General features: G+C 41.8%; 1 protein-coding gene across 1 annotated transcript in view; it reads left to right on the forward strand.

Annotated features, from left to right (window-relative positions):
- Window positions 1-3,770: 3,770 nt before the first annotated feature.
- The window catches only part of LOC106085440 (protein qui-1), a 470,324-nt gene continuing 457,703 nt past the window's right edge, over window positions 3,771-16,391 (forward strand). The window contains exon 1 of the mRNA XM_059370582.1: window positions 3,771-3,998. The gene's annotated coding sequence lies outside the window, so the exon portion shown is untranslated. The remainder of the gene's footprint in view (window positions 3,999-16,391) is intronic.

A 16,391-nucleotide genomic window follows, 5' to 3' on the forward strand; every position in this document is an offset into this window, starting at 1 on the left:
AATGATGTAGCCTATGTTTCCTTCCAGACCAACCTAAACAATCTGTGAAAATTTCAAGGTAATCGGTTCAGCCGTTTTTGAGTCTATACGGAACAAACAAACAAACACAAACTGAATTTTATATATAAGATATACCGATTTGAACCTTACTTGGCACGACTGGGAGTCTGAAGTAAACTTTCTTTCTTTAGTTGGCTATGACAGAACATTTGTTCCACTAGCCGAACGTAGAATAGCGTTCCAAGCGCTTTGATCTTCTGCGCTCATTTTACAATCTCTGACACCAAGTTTCGAGGTGTCTCCCACCACTTGATCTTTCCACTGGGATTTTGGTTGTCCCGGTTTGCGTGTACCACCGTCTTTGCCTTCAAAAGACTTCTTTGCTGGAGCTTCTTCATCCATACTGACAACAAGACCTAGCCAACGCAGCCCTTGTATTTTGATGCGTGTAACTATGCAATCGTCGTCATACAGCTCGTGGTTCATACGTCGCCTATATTCTCCATTATCGCAAACTGGTCCATACATTTAACGAAGAAACTTTCTCCCAAATACTCCAAGCACAGCCTCATCTGCTTTCATAAGTACCCATGCCTCAGAACCATATAACAGCACAGGTAGTATCAATGTCTTGTATAGTGTAATCTTCGTCTGTCGAGAGGTGGCCTTGTTTCTAAACTGCTTACTTAGTTCAAAGTAGCATCTGTTTGCCAGTATTATTCTTCGCATTATCTCAAAACTGGTGTCATTCATTTCGGTTACGGCGGTGCAGAGGTAGATAAAGTTACTGACTATCTCAAAGTTGTGGTTCCCAACTTTCTCCATTTTCTTTATCTGCTCGGTTGTGCAAAGCTTTTTGGGAGTTGAAACTTTCCATTTCGTTTTATCTCCATTTACTGCCAGACCCATTTTCATTGACTCTCTTTTGATTTTTTCAAAGGCTGCAGTTACTACTTCCGGTAGGCGACCTATGATATCGATGTTGTCGGCATAGGCGAGTGCATGTGTTCTCTTGTGAGTAGTGTGCCATATCTATTCACATCTGCATCTCGTATAATCTTCTCCAGCAGGATATTAAAGAGATTATACGATAGGCTGTCTCCTTGTCTGAAACCTCGTTTGGCATCAAATGGTTCCGATAGTTTCTTTTCCATTCTTACCAAGGACAGCGTATCAGCAAGTGTTGTCCTTTAGAGTCTTATTAATTTTGTAGGGATACCAAACTCAGATCTTTGAACGATAAGGGGTATCGAAAGCGGCTTTGTAGTAAATTAATAGAGGGTAGGTGTTGATTTGTCATTCTCGGGTCTTTTTCAGGTTTTGGTGCAATGTGAATATCTGGTCTAGGATGAGTTTATTAGGGCTAAGGCCGCATTGATAGGGCCCAATTATCTCATTGAGTTTAGGTTTTAATCTTTCGCACAGTACCCTCGAGAGTATCTTGTATGTGATGGGGAGGAGACTTATTCCTTTGTAGTTGGCACATTCCGTCTTGTCTCTTTTCTTGTGTACTGGACATAGTATGCTGAGGTTCCAATCGTCTGGTATGCGTTCTTCTAGCCAGATTGCGCAGACAAGCTGATGCATACGCCTTATCAGCGTGACGCCTCAGGTCTTAAATAGTTCAGCGTGTAACCCGTCGGCTCTTGCTGCCGTGTTGTTCTTTAGTGGGGTCACTGCTACTTGGACCTCTTTCTGACTAGGAGGTAAACATTCTATACCATCATCAGGGATTGGTCCTGCGGTAAGCTCTTTGCCGCCAACGTCGGACACTAGCAGTTGGGTCAAAATGTTCTTTCCATATCCTCACCATGCTATTGGAGTCAAATACCAGATTTCCTTCTATGTCTCTATAGGAGGTTATGCCTGTACCAAAGCCGTTGGTTTGTACCATGGATATCTTGAGGGAGGCTTCCGGTACTCAAGTATGCATTTCATGTACTTTGTTCAAATGACGTTGGGATATCTTTGTTCCTTCGGAAGCTATCGTTATTTTCATAGACCGACGGACATGGCAAGGTCTATTTAGATTTTCTAGACGATCAGGAATATTTACTGCATGAAGTTGCAGGTCAATATTTCAAGGTGTTACAAAGGGAATTGGGTCTTGATTTCTAGAGCCTCTAGAGATTGCAATTCTCATCCGATTTAGCTGAAATTTTGCACGTAGTGTTTTGTTATCTCTTCCAACAATTGTGCGATGTATGGTTTAAATCGGTTCATAACCTGGTATAGCTGCCATATAAACCGGTCTTGGGTCTTAACTTCTTGAGCCGCTAGAGGGCGCAATTCTCATCCGATGTGGCTGAAATTTTGCATGAGGAGTTCTGTTATGTTTTCCAATAACTGTGCTAAGTGTGGTTCAAATCGGTCCATAACCTGATATAGCTTCCATATAAACCGTTCTGGGATCTTGACTTCTTGAGCCTCTAGAGGGCGCAATTCTCATCTGATTTGGCTGAATTTTAATAGCATAAGAGTTTAATTATTCTTTGTTTGCCTAAAAAGAGATACCGCGCAAATAACTCGACAAATGCTATCCATGGTGGAGGGTGTATAAGATTCGGCCCGGCCGAACTTAGCACGCTCTTACTTGTTAAACATTTTACTTCAATACCATTACCCCTCATTAAAGGTAGTTGCCGACCCCAAGGAACATCATAATGTTGTCAGTATCAACAGCAGGAATATGACTTTAATTAGAACTTTTCAAAAATATCCATTTCCATTTTCACTTCTTGCAGTCTAATCATCCTGGTTATTGTCCAAGATTTTAAGCAGATTATCGATACTTATTTGGTTTGCTAACATCTTGGAAATTTCTATGCTCTTGTCGCCCTGTTTGTTTATTTACAATGTCAACTTTGTGTTCCATTATTTTTTAATCTTGAGCAAAAGTTTTACGTGGTGTTTATGATATTCCGTTGGAAAAATAAACACCAGTCCGTCAGAAAGTCATGAAATGCTAAGCAAGAAAAACTAAGAAAATTGTGAAAACAAATTCATCACCCTGACGAGAAAAAAAAGTTCCAACTGATGGATGAACGGATGGCTGTTTGCCTGGTTGTTTGGCCACATTTTTAGGTGAGTATATGTGGGTGGGTGGCGCACATCCAGGTGAATGCTTGTGAGCTCACACAATTTCAACTGGGTACAGACAATTTTGTAGATAGATGATTATTCCGAGCGTATGAGTAATTAGGAGAAATGCCATTAAAGTATGGTATTTGGGAATACCTTCAGGCCAACACACACACACACACACACACACCCATACACAGTGGAAAGATGGGTGCCTAACTCAAGCACCCCCGCAGTCAGACAAACACTGGGCCAAAGTTGCCGGTTTGATGAAGGAAATGAAACGGCCAACAAGAAACAAAATGGAAATTCGCTATGCCACGGAGAGAATCATAATGAGGAACAAAGAGCCCGAGCTTTTTTACTTTTGTTCCAAGCCTATGAAACGCATGCGCCCTATACCCTTTGAACCAATGCAAATGCTCTCACATTGTTGGTGCGAAACTCCAGTTGAGAATTTCAAAGCGTAACGGTCGGATGTAATTTCAGGTGTTTAACGGACAAAACAAACATCACACAACGAAAACAAAGGCGGTTACACGGGTTCACATTTAGCCAAAGAGTTTATGGGCATTTATGCTTGCCTAAAAGGGAGGAGGCACAGAGAAACCCCTTAAAGCCAAATTAGAAAAGTGAAAAAAGCGAAAAAAGTGAATAAAGGCCGAGTTTACACAGGCTACACTGGTTACACTGGTTACTGGGTCAGCGCCAAATATTATCGATTGAAGTTCTGGAGCAGAATTGTTAAGTCAAAAATTACATAAAAACGGAATATTAAAAGTTTTGCCAATCGATTGTGTGTTCCCTTCTATGCGCTACAAATTAAAAACAAACAGCTCCCATTGTGGGCAAACAGAATAAATTACCAGTTTGCGGCATATGTGGCGCCGATGCTGCTATTGCCACAAAATCTCTAGGTAAATATTTGAGTTGCGTTCGGTTTATCTTATCAGCGATTTGTGGAAAATTGTGTGGCCCATATTGTGGTGGTAAAATTAAATTTTCAAAATATTTTGGTCAGCATCGAGCTGTTCCACAGATACCCAGATAACGTTGGTAAGCTGTATGAAGATATTGTGAATGTTGTTATCTCCATATACTCGTATATGGCGGTTATGGAAATTTGATTGCATTCGACAGTTGTTATTGACTATTGACAATGTAGGCCAGAAGCTTAACGGCATTATAATGGTAATGTGATTTTTTTTTCATAAAAAAAACTACTGTGAAGCCAAAGACGCAAAACCCCCACTTAGAGTGATGGTTGAAGTTGTGGCAAATGGTAAAATGCACTACAGAATATTACAACAGGACAGTACCTACGATTCTATTGCTTATGAAAGTAAATTACTCCAAACACTTTCTCAATAAGTTTCCAGATTCCTTACAAGAGATTAGCTTTAGTTGGGGAGTATGATACCAAAACCTTGTTTTGATATTCGCTGAGGCCCTATGTGGCCCATTGTGATACCTCAATCTTCCCCCACCTTCTGCCGCAGTGTTTACATAGCCTTCCATCTCCTCTAACTAAGACGGTCCGTCAACGCACCTTTTCATAACATTTGGACGACAGCTTAAAGTTCGTGAGTCCCACTGGACTAACCCCTTTTAGCTTCTGTGGTGCTTGAATAAAGATCTAAGTATCCTATTTCCACCAAGACGTAAAGCTAGACATTGACAGAAAAAGGTCTGTGCTGTAACATTTCTCATGCCTATGCGGAATAAATGTGTACTAAACTTGTTGCATCCTGTAATGATTCCTTTAATGCAGCTCAGATGCATCTTCTCCAAAGACAATAGTTCGCAAACAACACATTGCGATCGTGGATCCCAAAGCCTTTTAGTCTGCCTGCAGCCTAGCGTGTCGTTGCAGCGATCTATCCATCTCTGTATCGCACCTCAAGTGCATAAAGGGTGATTTGTTAGCTATTGTATTTTTGAAAACTCTGGTTTAAACAGCTCACGCACGTTTCGTATTTTGTTTCACTGTCAATCATCTTGAGTTTGATCTATAATTTGATAATGAATCGTCTTACAAACGAACAACGCTTGCAAATTATTGAATTTTATTATCAAATGCGTGCTCTTTAAAGATATTGCATCGCGCGCTTCTTCCATTTTATGGACGAAGCTCATTTCTGGCTCAATTGGGTTCGTAAATAAGCAGAATTGTCGATTTTGGAGTGAAGATCCGTCAGAAGCATTGCAAGAGCCACCAATGCATCCAGACCAAGTTAAAGCCTGCTAAATTCGGCCGAGCAGAATCTGATATACCCTCCACCATGGATCGCATTTGTCATGTTAAATCGGATAAGAATTGCGCCCTCTAGTGGCCCAAGAAGTCAAGATCCAAAATCGGTTTATATGGCAACTATATCAGGTTATGAACCGATTTGAACCATACTAAGCACAGTTGTTGGAAGTCATAACGAAACACATTGTGCAAAATTTCAGCTAAATAAAAATTGCGCCCTCTAATGGCCCAAAAAGTCAAAATTCAAGATTGGTTTATATGGCAGCTATATCAGGTTATGATCCGATTTGAATCATACTAAGCACAGTTGTTGGAAGTCATAAGAAAAAACATTGTGCAAAATTTCAGCTAAATAAAAATTTCGGCCTCTAGTGGCCCAAGAAGTCAAGATCCAAGATCGGTTTATATGGCAGCTATATCAGGTTATGAACCGATTTGAACCATACTGAACAAAGTTGTTGGAAGTCATAACGAAACACGTTGTGCAAAATTTCAGCTAAATCGGATAAGAATTGCGCCCTCTAGTGGTCCAAGAAGTCATGATCCAAGATCGGTTTAGATGGCAGCTATATCAGGTTATGATCCGATTTGAACCATACTAAGCACATTTGTTGGAAGTCATAAAGAAACACGTCGTGTACAATTTCAGCTAAATCGGATAAGAATTGCGCCCTCTAGTGGCCCAAAAGTCAAGATCCAAGATCTGTTTATAAAGGGTGATTTATTTGAGGTTAGGATTTTCATGCATTAGTATTTGACAGATCACGTGGGATTTCAGACATGGTGTCAAAGAGAAAGATGCTCAGTATGCTTTGACATTTCATCATGAATAGACTTACTAACGAGCAACGCTTGCAAATCATTGAATTTTATTACCAAAATCAGTGTTCGGTTCGAAATGTGTTCAAATTTTGACAAATTTTATGGCAGCTATATCAGGTTATGAACCGATTTGAACCATACTAAGCACATTTGTTGGAAGTCATAAAGAAACAAGTCGTGCAAAATTTCAGTTAAATCGGATAAGAAACACGCCCTCTAGTCCTAGATCGGACCTATATCCTAGATCGGTTTATATGGCAGCCATATCAAAACATGGACCGATATGGCCCATTTACAATTTCAACCGACTTGCACTAATAAGAAGTATTTGGGCAAATTTCAAGCGGCTAGCTTTACGCCTTCGAAAGTTATCGTGCTTTCGACAGACAGACGGACGAACATGGCTAGATTTATGGGGTCTGAGACGAATATTTCGGGGAGTTACAAACAGAGTGACGAAATTAGTGTACCCCTATCCTATGGTGGGGGGTATAAAAATCACAGTTTGGTCCGGTTTGTGGGCTGGTAGCATCAGTGGACCGTATCCAACTCTTTTTAGCCCAAAATACAAAAGCTTGACTTGCATGACATGTGGTTTCAACAAGACGTAGCCACATGCCATACGTCAAGCGAAACAATGGACTTATTGAGAGGCGAGTTCGGTGAACATTTCATTGGCCGCCTAGACCGTACAATTCAACGCCTTTAGACTACTTTTTGTGGAGCTTCGTTGAAGTTCATGTCTATACAGACAAGCCCGTGAGATACCGGCCGAATTTTGGAAAGAGAAAAAGAAAAATTTGCAGGAAATAATCTTCAAACAATAAATTATATGGACCGTAGTAAAATGCAAATATTGCCCATGAACATTCCATTAAGGAACAGGGGCAAACTTCTCACATATCAATGAGTGCAGTCCGATTGAAGTTTCACACAGTGTCAACGGCGTGTCACAGTGCGACACCTCTTTGGAGAGAAGTTTTACATGGCATAGTACCTCACAAATGTTGCCAGCATTAGGAGGGGAAAACCACCGCTGAAAATTTTTTTTCTGATGGTTTCGGCAGGATTCGAACCCTGGCGTTCATCGTCATAGGCGGACATGCCAATCTCTGCACTACGGTGGCCTCCATATGGACTGTAGTATCGATTCAAATAAAGATGCATTGCATTTTGCTGAATTTTATGTATTTTTTTTTTGCGGAACTTTCCTATAGCATTTAAAAAATCGCTCTTTGGAAGCTTCCGGAGAGAGGTGGATATACGTGTGTTACCGACATCATTGGCAGATTCGCCCCTTGGCTCGCTGGCATATCTGCTTTTTCGTTTCTAGCTATGTCCTTATGCCCCGTATCCTGCACAGAGACAATTAATGACTCCTTTGTAGTCGCAGTAGACCATCTCTGCATCGGTCCAACACCTTGGATCTTGAACCCATGTCAGTGATAACCTTCAGTGCCGCCTGACTGTAGCTGAATATACAGATATTCCTTCGGTCGATATCCATCACCAAAACGAACTCGGCTGCTCTTGCAATTGCAAAGACATCCGCTTGAAAAATGCTGCACTCATTACTCATGCGGAAAGAGACGTCAATATTGAGCTCGAAGCAGTGGACTCAAAATCCGTTGCTGTAATCCATTTTCGATCCATCTGTAAATAAATTAGTGTCTGCTAGTCTAATCCTTCCTCTCTTCCACTGGTCTATAGTAGGCACCTGAACCAATCTTCTATCCACTATAACCTTCTCCACCTTGAAATCTTTCGAACGGTCCATCATGTCACTATCTAATAGACGAGTATGTATCGACGGTAGCCCCCTGAGTAGGCATAGCTGCAGTACTCGGTTAACCCTATCAATCTCCCTTACATGCGTCGCATGCTCTATCACCAGTCACCAGACGTGGCACCCATACGTCAGCACCAGCCGTACCTCCACCCAGTACAACTAATGCATCAATCTTGGTTTAAACTCCCATATATTACCCAAGAGCCCCCGACAGGAGTAAAGTGCCGCAAACGCCTTCTTAGTCCTAGATTCTTGAGATTCCATTTGAACTTACTGTCCAAAACCACACCAAGGAATTTGGCTGAGCCTAACAGCTCCAGTGCCACACCCTGCCGAGAGGAAAACCTAGTCCACCAGTTGGGTGAGCGTAAGGTTGTGGCTCTGAATATCTCCAAGGCATTTGATGGAGTCTGGCAGGGTGCACTCTTATCAAAGCTAGTCACTTTTGGAGTCGATAATAACTTCGTTCGATTTTTATCGAGCTTTCTCAGAGATAGAACCATACGAATGGTTGTAGATGGGTTCTCATCCGATGAGAACCGAAAGTTTGCCATTTACCGCATTGACCGGTGTGCATTGACAGCAGGTGTGCTACAAGGCTTTGTTCTCTCCCCATGCCTTTTCCTTATTTTCATTGACAATCTATTGGGTCAGACTTCGAATCCAGTCTACTCATTTTCCATTGACAGTAGTCTGTGTCATTCATATTCATTCGACCAGAAATTGGGGACAGGAGTTGCATTATGGAAGAAACTCTCTCCCAGGATTTGTTGGGCATTTCCGAGTTGGTTAGGATGAACAGAATAGGCCTTAACGCACAGAAGACGCAGTGCAGTTTCTTATCTCATAAGCGATTTACTGACCCACTGCAATCTTCAATATCTCTCGACGGTATAGGCATTGAGCAGTCAGATGCTCTCGCTGTTCTGGACATGAAGATATTGTGTGATGCACGTGTTCGATCCTGATCCTCTTAATATCTATACTACCTAAACCATATATGGGCGGAAGCTCCAAAGTTATCCTTGGAGCTGCTTGACCGGGTTCAGCGGAGAGCGATGGTCTTGATTGGGTATAGTAGGGTATCGAACTCTATTGCTTCTCTTGAACATCGCCGAAATGTGGGTAGCGTTGTACTGCTCTATCGTTATCCGCAGATATCCGTCTTCTTACTCCTAACGTTGTACACCAGGAATACAATACTTTCCGGGAACTCACAACCGTTTGTAATTGATTGGACTGTTCATACATTACCGACAAAATCATTTTTCTCCCGAACCATTCGTATGTGGAATCGACTTCCGGCTAATGTCTTTCCCACCAAAATTGTCGTTCAGAAGATTAAAAGGAATATCAATAAACATTACCCCCTCCAATTCTTAACTTTCCTAATCCATCCATTCTCGACTTCTTCCTCTTCTTTACTGATTTTTGCGGGAGATATTTCAGAATTTTTAGCAACCGTTCATCAACAACTGCTGAGTCGTCACCCGGTTCCTCTACCCCATCATTTCTATAGACTTCCAGCTTCAACTTGTTGTATCTGTGGGTTATAACTCGTTTAGACTTGTTGAGATCGCCATCAGCTTCATCTTATTTACCAATCATAAAGTCGGTCTTTGAAAGATTGTGTTTACAGCCCTTTAGTCTCGCAAGTATAGATTTAGGATCTGAGGGAATTCTTGGTGTCTTGGATCTTGCCAATCTTTTTTTAGGACGCAATCCCCGAAAGCAATTAGTTTGTATCGGCCCCGATACAAACTTGCTTCGTCACATATTGGTGGAGGCCTAGGCAATTGCGTAATGACTTCGGAGTATACAGATGACAGTCATTGACTATTCCATTTGTTCCTGGATATGAAGCCTTGTTCTTTATCCTTGACGACAATACCATCATCAAGCTGTACTTTGCCATATTAGCAAAGGTTCTTGGACCCCTATTACTATTGTTCTCCTTAGTTCTTTTGGGCTGCCTGCTGTGCCGCTTCAGAGTCTTGGTGTATAGTCTCAGAGGTAGCCAGTGCAGCTAAACTCCGAGCCCAATTAAGGCAGACTCTCTCCTTATCGGTGAGAGTTTCAGGGTCATTCGCTCCAAGCCCCTCAATAAACTTGAGAGCCATATGCCCTTTTTTAAGAAAAGCCCTCGAAAGAGCACATAGGTTTTCCTGCAAAGGTCAATGGCCTAGGCAAATTCTAGGCATGCGAAGATAAAATGGGTTCAACCTTGTCTTCAAGATTTGACGGCATGGTCAAATCTTGTCGGCCAGCGGAGCCTGGAGCAGCCGCTCTGTCAGTCAAGGTTTCAGTAGCAGACAACATGCTACGGCAACATGCTGTTGGGTCTTTGGAGTCCATTCTTAGCTTACTCACTTCAGGTCCATTGGAAACAGACGGAGATCATCAACCACCTAGTTATCGTAACGATCCATGAGTTACTTAAAATCTTTTTTTTTTCGAAAAATAACTTCCTGTTACGAGTTGCAGAAAATTCTTGCGGAACGAATAACAAAACGCCCGCTCAACACAACGGCTCAAACAAGATAAGAGCGTAGTTAGTACAATTTTCAAGCGATTTTCACGACTTTGGCTATTAAGTTTCACCAAAATCTATTAAAATTGGATATAGACTTTAAAATTTTGATCCTCGAATGGGATGTCGCTGCCTTTTCCATTGGGTTGGCAATGGTTTCCCTTGCATCACTATATTAGCGGGACAAGCAGTGCTTTCTTTCTTCAAGCATTTCTATCGTAAGAGTTGATCATGCCGTTTCCACCCATTCTTTTATTATTCAATATTCCAAAACTGAGCTACTAACCCGACGCCTTAAAAAAGGGCGTCCCCTTATCATTGAGCTTAAACTTGAATCGGACTGCACTCATTTAAATGTGAGAAGTTTGCCCCTGTTCCTTAGTGGAATGTTCATGGGCAAAATTTGCAAATTTGCATTAGACTTCCCCATTGGCTACTAACCAACAGTTCTAGGTTACTTTTTTAGTATTTAGACCGGACAAAAAGCCGATTACTGGTTAAGGTGTATGTTTATAGGGGCATGGGTCGAATTAATATCCCCATCCTCTCTTCAACCTAATCTATCCAACTGTGGTGTAGTGAATTAGACCACCGCCAATGACGCGGTGATTATCCTTTCACTTATATTGGTAACTAGCTGGCCCGGGCCCGCTACGCTGCGCCTTCTTTTACATTATATGGAACAAAAGTTTCCTTGGAATATTTATTTTGGACAATTAAAGATATTTTAGTGAAATACCATGCTAACTTGACTAGCAGTTTAAAAATATAAGTGCCTTTATCTGAATCCCATATGAACTTTATTGGTCTGCGAATTGAAGTTTGGATGTAAGGTGTACTCCCTTCATTTCAACCCGATATTCTCATGATGTCTGATTTAGTGGTGTTTTCGGGGGAGAGGTGGTCCCCCAGATACTTGACCCTGAAAAAATATCAGCATCGTGCTCGTCTCTCAAATACCATTTATTTAAACCCCATATTGCCATTGGCTTAAGAGGAGTTTACAGGATGAGGCGTCCCCCAAACACATGACCCTAAAATAGGTTATCAAATTCGTTTTCTAATCTCAAATACCTTTCATTTGAGCCACATATTGGCTTGGTCGAAAATGTTTACCCTTTGGGGGTGTTTTGGGAAAGGGGTGATGCCCTAAATACATGGTCCTACATTTGGATATCAAACTCATATTCTACTCCCAAATACCTTTATTTTGAGCCCCATATTGTGATGGTCACTAAAAAAAATTGCAGTTTGTGGGGTATTTTGGGAAAGGCGTAGACCCCAGAAAATTGGTCCCGAAAGTGGGTAACAATTCTTGCTCTACCGCACAATACCTTTTATTTAAGCTCCTCATTGATATGGTCGGTAAATATGCCCGATTTAAGGGTGTTTTGGGGATTGGGGTGGTCCCCCAAACCTTAACCCCCAAATCAGCAACGTGATCTATTCTCATATATCTATATATCATTTATTTGAACCCCATATTGCCACTGGCCTCAGAATTGGATATCAAATTCGTTTTCTAATCTCATTTAAACTCCTTATTGCAAAAATCAGCAAATATGTCCGTTTTGGGGTTGTGGCCCTAAAAACTATGAATATTTAGAGCCACTCTCTTTAAGACCCAAATTGTCTTGCTGAGCAAATACATCCTATTTGGGGATTGTTAGGGTGGTGGGACGTCTCCTAAACAGTTGGTTCCTAATGTTGATATCAGATACGTGGTCTACTGCCACATAACTTTAATTTGAGCCCCCATATTTCCAAAGTCGGCAAACATGACCGGCTTGGGGGTTGTTTTAGGGGATGGGCGGCCACTCAGGGAGGTGGCCTCCAAAATATATATCGGATTCATGTTCTACTCTAAAAACCCTCTTATTTGAGCCTCATATTGCAATATTCAGCAAATTCTTCCTATTTGAGTGGTGTTGTGGGGGTGGCGTGGCCCCATAGACACTTTTCCCGAATATTGATATCAGATTCGTGTTTTACTCCCAAAGACCTTTCATTTGAGCCCCATATTGTTATGGTCGTAAATTTGTCCCCTTTAGGGGTTGTTTTTGGTGAGAGGCGGCCACCCAAACACTTGGTCTCATATTTGGATATCAGATTCGAATCCAGTTTGGGGGGTGTTTTGGGGAAGGGGTGGACCCCCAGAAACGTAGTCCCACATTTGCATATTAGATTCGTATTCTACTCGCAAATACCTTTCATTTGAGTCCCATATTGCCATGGTCGGTAAATATGTCCGATTTAGGGGTGTTTTGGGGGTTGGGGTGGTCCCCCTAACACTTGGTCCGACAATTGGATATTAGATACATTTTCTTATCCTAAATACCTTTCATTTGATTCCCATATTGTCGTGATTGGTCTAAATATATGTTTGGTGGGTTTTAAGGTGAGGCGGCCCCTTAGGTACCCTATCCGAAATATGGATACCAAATTTTTGTTTGTAGGTCACTTTAAGAGAGCACACAAAATTTCGCTTAAATCGCTCCACCCATTTCCGAGATCTGGCGTTTGTGAGAATAATAGTAAGGGGGAGGGTCCGCTCCCCCTTCAGATTTATTTTGCACCATCTGTGATAATTTGAAGAAAATCGGTTCAGCCGTTTCTGAGTCTATAAGGAACACACAAACAAACACAAATTGATTTTTATAAATAAGAAGATTGCTCTTAATACTAAAAAGATATTCACAGTCGCAATCCTATTCGAAATGCCCAATAAAAATGTGAAGTACCTACATATGTACGACTATGTATTACCACACTCTTCAAACAAGATGTATACCATTATGAATAGATACCGATTCTCTACGCTGGAGTGAATGAAAGATATCCTCAATTGAAAGCTCTTGACTTTTTGTTTTCATTTATTATTCTAATAAAAAAAAATTGGGAAAAATTATAAAACCAAACAAAACAAAAGGAGAATATGAGCAAACGAGCAACGAGAATGTAGTTGCTGAAAAACAAATGTTGAAATATTTATGCACATAAACAATTCAGTGTGAACTCTTAAAATGTGTTATTTTGCTAAATAAATAAAAACATCGAGAAACTGAACTGAATTCAATTCACTTCTAACAAATTGAAATAAATCGAACTTTATACATATCGTTGAATACCAATACAATAGTCATGGCCCAGGAAAACAAAAACACTGCGGCTGAAATGAATAAGACTAGTGATATGCAATTGACAACGACAAGAATGTCATCAATAATTCGGTAGTGATATGGAATTTGTCTAGCAGCAATATATAAGAGACAGTTGCAAAGGGTAGGACCCTTGAAATGATTCATACATATATGCTGCGTTCTACTAGACTACACACCAACTTGGTGGTGATAAGGGCGGATTGTATCCCGAAAGCGGAGAAAACGAGCCATTCTCTAACCAAGAACTGTAGGCCAATCGGTCTCTCATCCTACGACTTGAGGATCCTGGAGAGACTAATTGACACATGTATTTGAGACCGTCTTCACAGGTATGCAGCTATTAGCATGCTTGCACTAAGGGTCAGTAGGTTGAAAGTGCCCTTCATGGTGTGGTTGCCTACTTCGAAGGGAATTTGGATATGGGCGACTTCATTTGGCGGCCTTCTTGCATAACGTGAAGTTGGATAATGTGAAGTTGGAGCTTATACATGAAGTTCATATGGGAGGAAGGACTCTCCCTCTTTTGGTAACTTGGGTTGATGCGGTGCTGAAAGGACAGATAACCAACACTTCACAGGCAGAGGAAGATTGCGATCAGAGGAAATCATCAGGGAGTGGTTTTTCCCTTCTTTTGTAGGCGATTTTCATCCCCTCTTTTTTGGCTCTTCCTAATCAGTGAGATTCTGAGTTCTCCGAGAAGGAGAGGGGGAAGGTCGTTGCCTAACCGGATTACGTCTTTAGAGTGATTTTTATCCCAAAGACTGGACTGTAGGACTGTAGGCCAATCGGTCTCTCATCCTTCGACTTAAGCATCCTGGAGAGACTAATTGACACATGTATTAAATACCGTCTTCACTGGTATGCGGCTATTGGCATGCTTGCACTAAGGGTCAGTAGATTGGAAGTGCCCTTCATGTTGTGGTTGCCTGCTGCGAAGGGAATTTGGGTATGGGCGACTTCACTTTGGCTGCCTTCTTGCACAAAGAAGGGGCTTTTGATAACATGAAGTTGGAGTCTTTACATGAAGTTCTTGTGGAAATAAGGACCCCCCTCTTTTGGTAACTTGGGTTGGTACGGTGCTGAAAGGCCGAATAACCAACACTTCACAGGCAGAGGAAGATTGTGACCCGAGGAAATCCTCAGGGAGTGGTTTTTCTCTTCTTTTGTAGGGCATTTTCACCCCTCTTTTTGGTTCTTCCCAATCAATGGAATTCTAAATTCTCCGAGAAGGAGAGGGGGAAGGTCCGTGCCTACACGGATTACGTCGTCAGGGGGATTTTTATCCTGAAGGCGGGGAAAACAAGCCATTGTGACCCGAGGAAATCCTCAGGGAGTGGTTTTTCTCTCCCCTTTTTTTTGGTTCTTCCCTGGAATTCTTCAATGGAATTCTGAGTTCTCCGAGAAGGAGAGGGGAAAGGTCCTTGCCTAACCGGTTTACGTCGTCATCACAGAGGGTGGCCGTTTCCTCACGACTTTTACGCACCTCGTTCAAGGGTCGTTGAGGAAACTGTCTGGGGCCAACGGGCTTGACGTAACTTCCAGAAAGACGCTGCTGGTACTTTTCACCTGTAGGAGAAAGCTGGGTTTTCAGGGGATCTGTTCAGGATGGGTTTGAATTACCGATCTCTCCGAAGGCCAAGTGCTTTTGCATGATGCTTGGCTAGAAGCTAAGCTGGAGAAGCAACTTCGAGGTAAGAGTGGCAAGAGGACTAAATGCATTCTACTTATGTCGCAACTCGATAGAAAGAATTAGTGGGCTAAGGCCAGGGACGGCACACTGGATGTTTACGGCGAATGTTTGACCGATTTTCAACTATAGATCATCAGCAGGATGATCGGGAAGAAACACAGTATCGCGGCGATGCTGATCTCTGTGGCAACGAGGGGTGCCTCGAGAGAGGCGCTGAATACCATTCTCTATCTTAAACTTTTGCATCTGTAGGTTGGGTGGGTGGCAAGAAAGGTCGACTGAATGAGGAAGTCAGGTATATGGCTCTCCTCAAACTTCGCGCAGTCTTCAGTTCTACTGGGTGATGGAGATGCGGTGTGGGGGCATGCCCTATGCTGCTCTACTCATAATATGCGAGGGGAGCCCTTCCCTATTGATGAGCTAGACGTCGGTTTGCTAAAAAGGGAAGCCCTCAATACCATTCTCGATCCTAGACTTTTGCAGCTGTATGTTGGGTGTGTGGCAACTAAAATCGGCCTTGGACTGAAGTAGTCAGTTATATGGCTCTCCTCAAACTTCTGGTATCCTTCAGTTCTACTGGGAAATGGAGATGCGTGGTAGCGACATGCTATCAAGGAATCCCTTACATTTTGACGAGCTAGACATTTTACCGAAAAGCGATCCCGGCGCACAGTGGGCCAAATGGCAAAAAAATTGGAAATAAGTCTACAACTTTTTATCTGTTGATTTTAGCCATACAAAATGTTCTAGACATTTGTAGAGGAGGACATAGGCTTTCAGAAAAGTGCTGTTGTTGGTCCATATCTTTAATACAGGGTGAGCTACAGGGTGTCAAAGTTGACCACTTTTGACTTCTCCAAGCTTCTGGGGGCCATAACTTTTGATCTACTCAACCGATTTACATGATTTAGGACTCTAGAGAAAGAGCTTGACAAGATCTAAAAAACTTATGCATAAAGTACCATGCCATCGTGTACTGTTAAGGAGTTATGAATTGTTTAATTTTAAAATATGAAAATTTGGCCTTGGTTTTTTTCAGTGTTTTTTAAATAACTCCGTCAATT

Source organism: Stomoxys calcitrans, chromosome 5 (genome assembly GCF_963082655.1).
Source record: "Stomoxys calcitrans chromosome 5, idStoCalc2.1, whole genome shotgun sequence".
Taxonomy (NCBI): Eukaryota; Metazoa; Arthropoda; class Insecta; order Diptera; family Muscidae; genus Stomoxys; species Stomoxys calcitrans.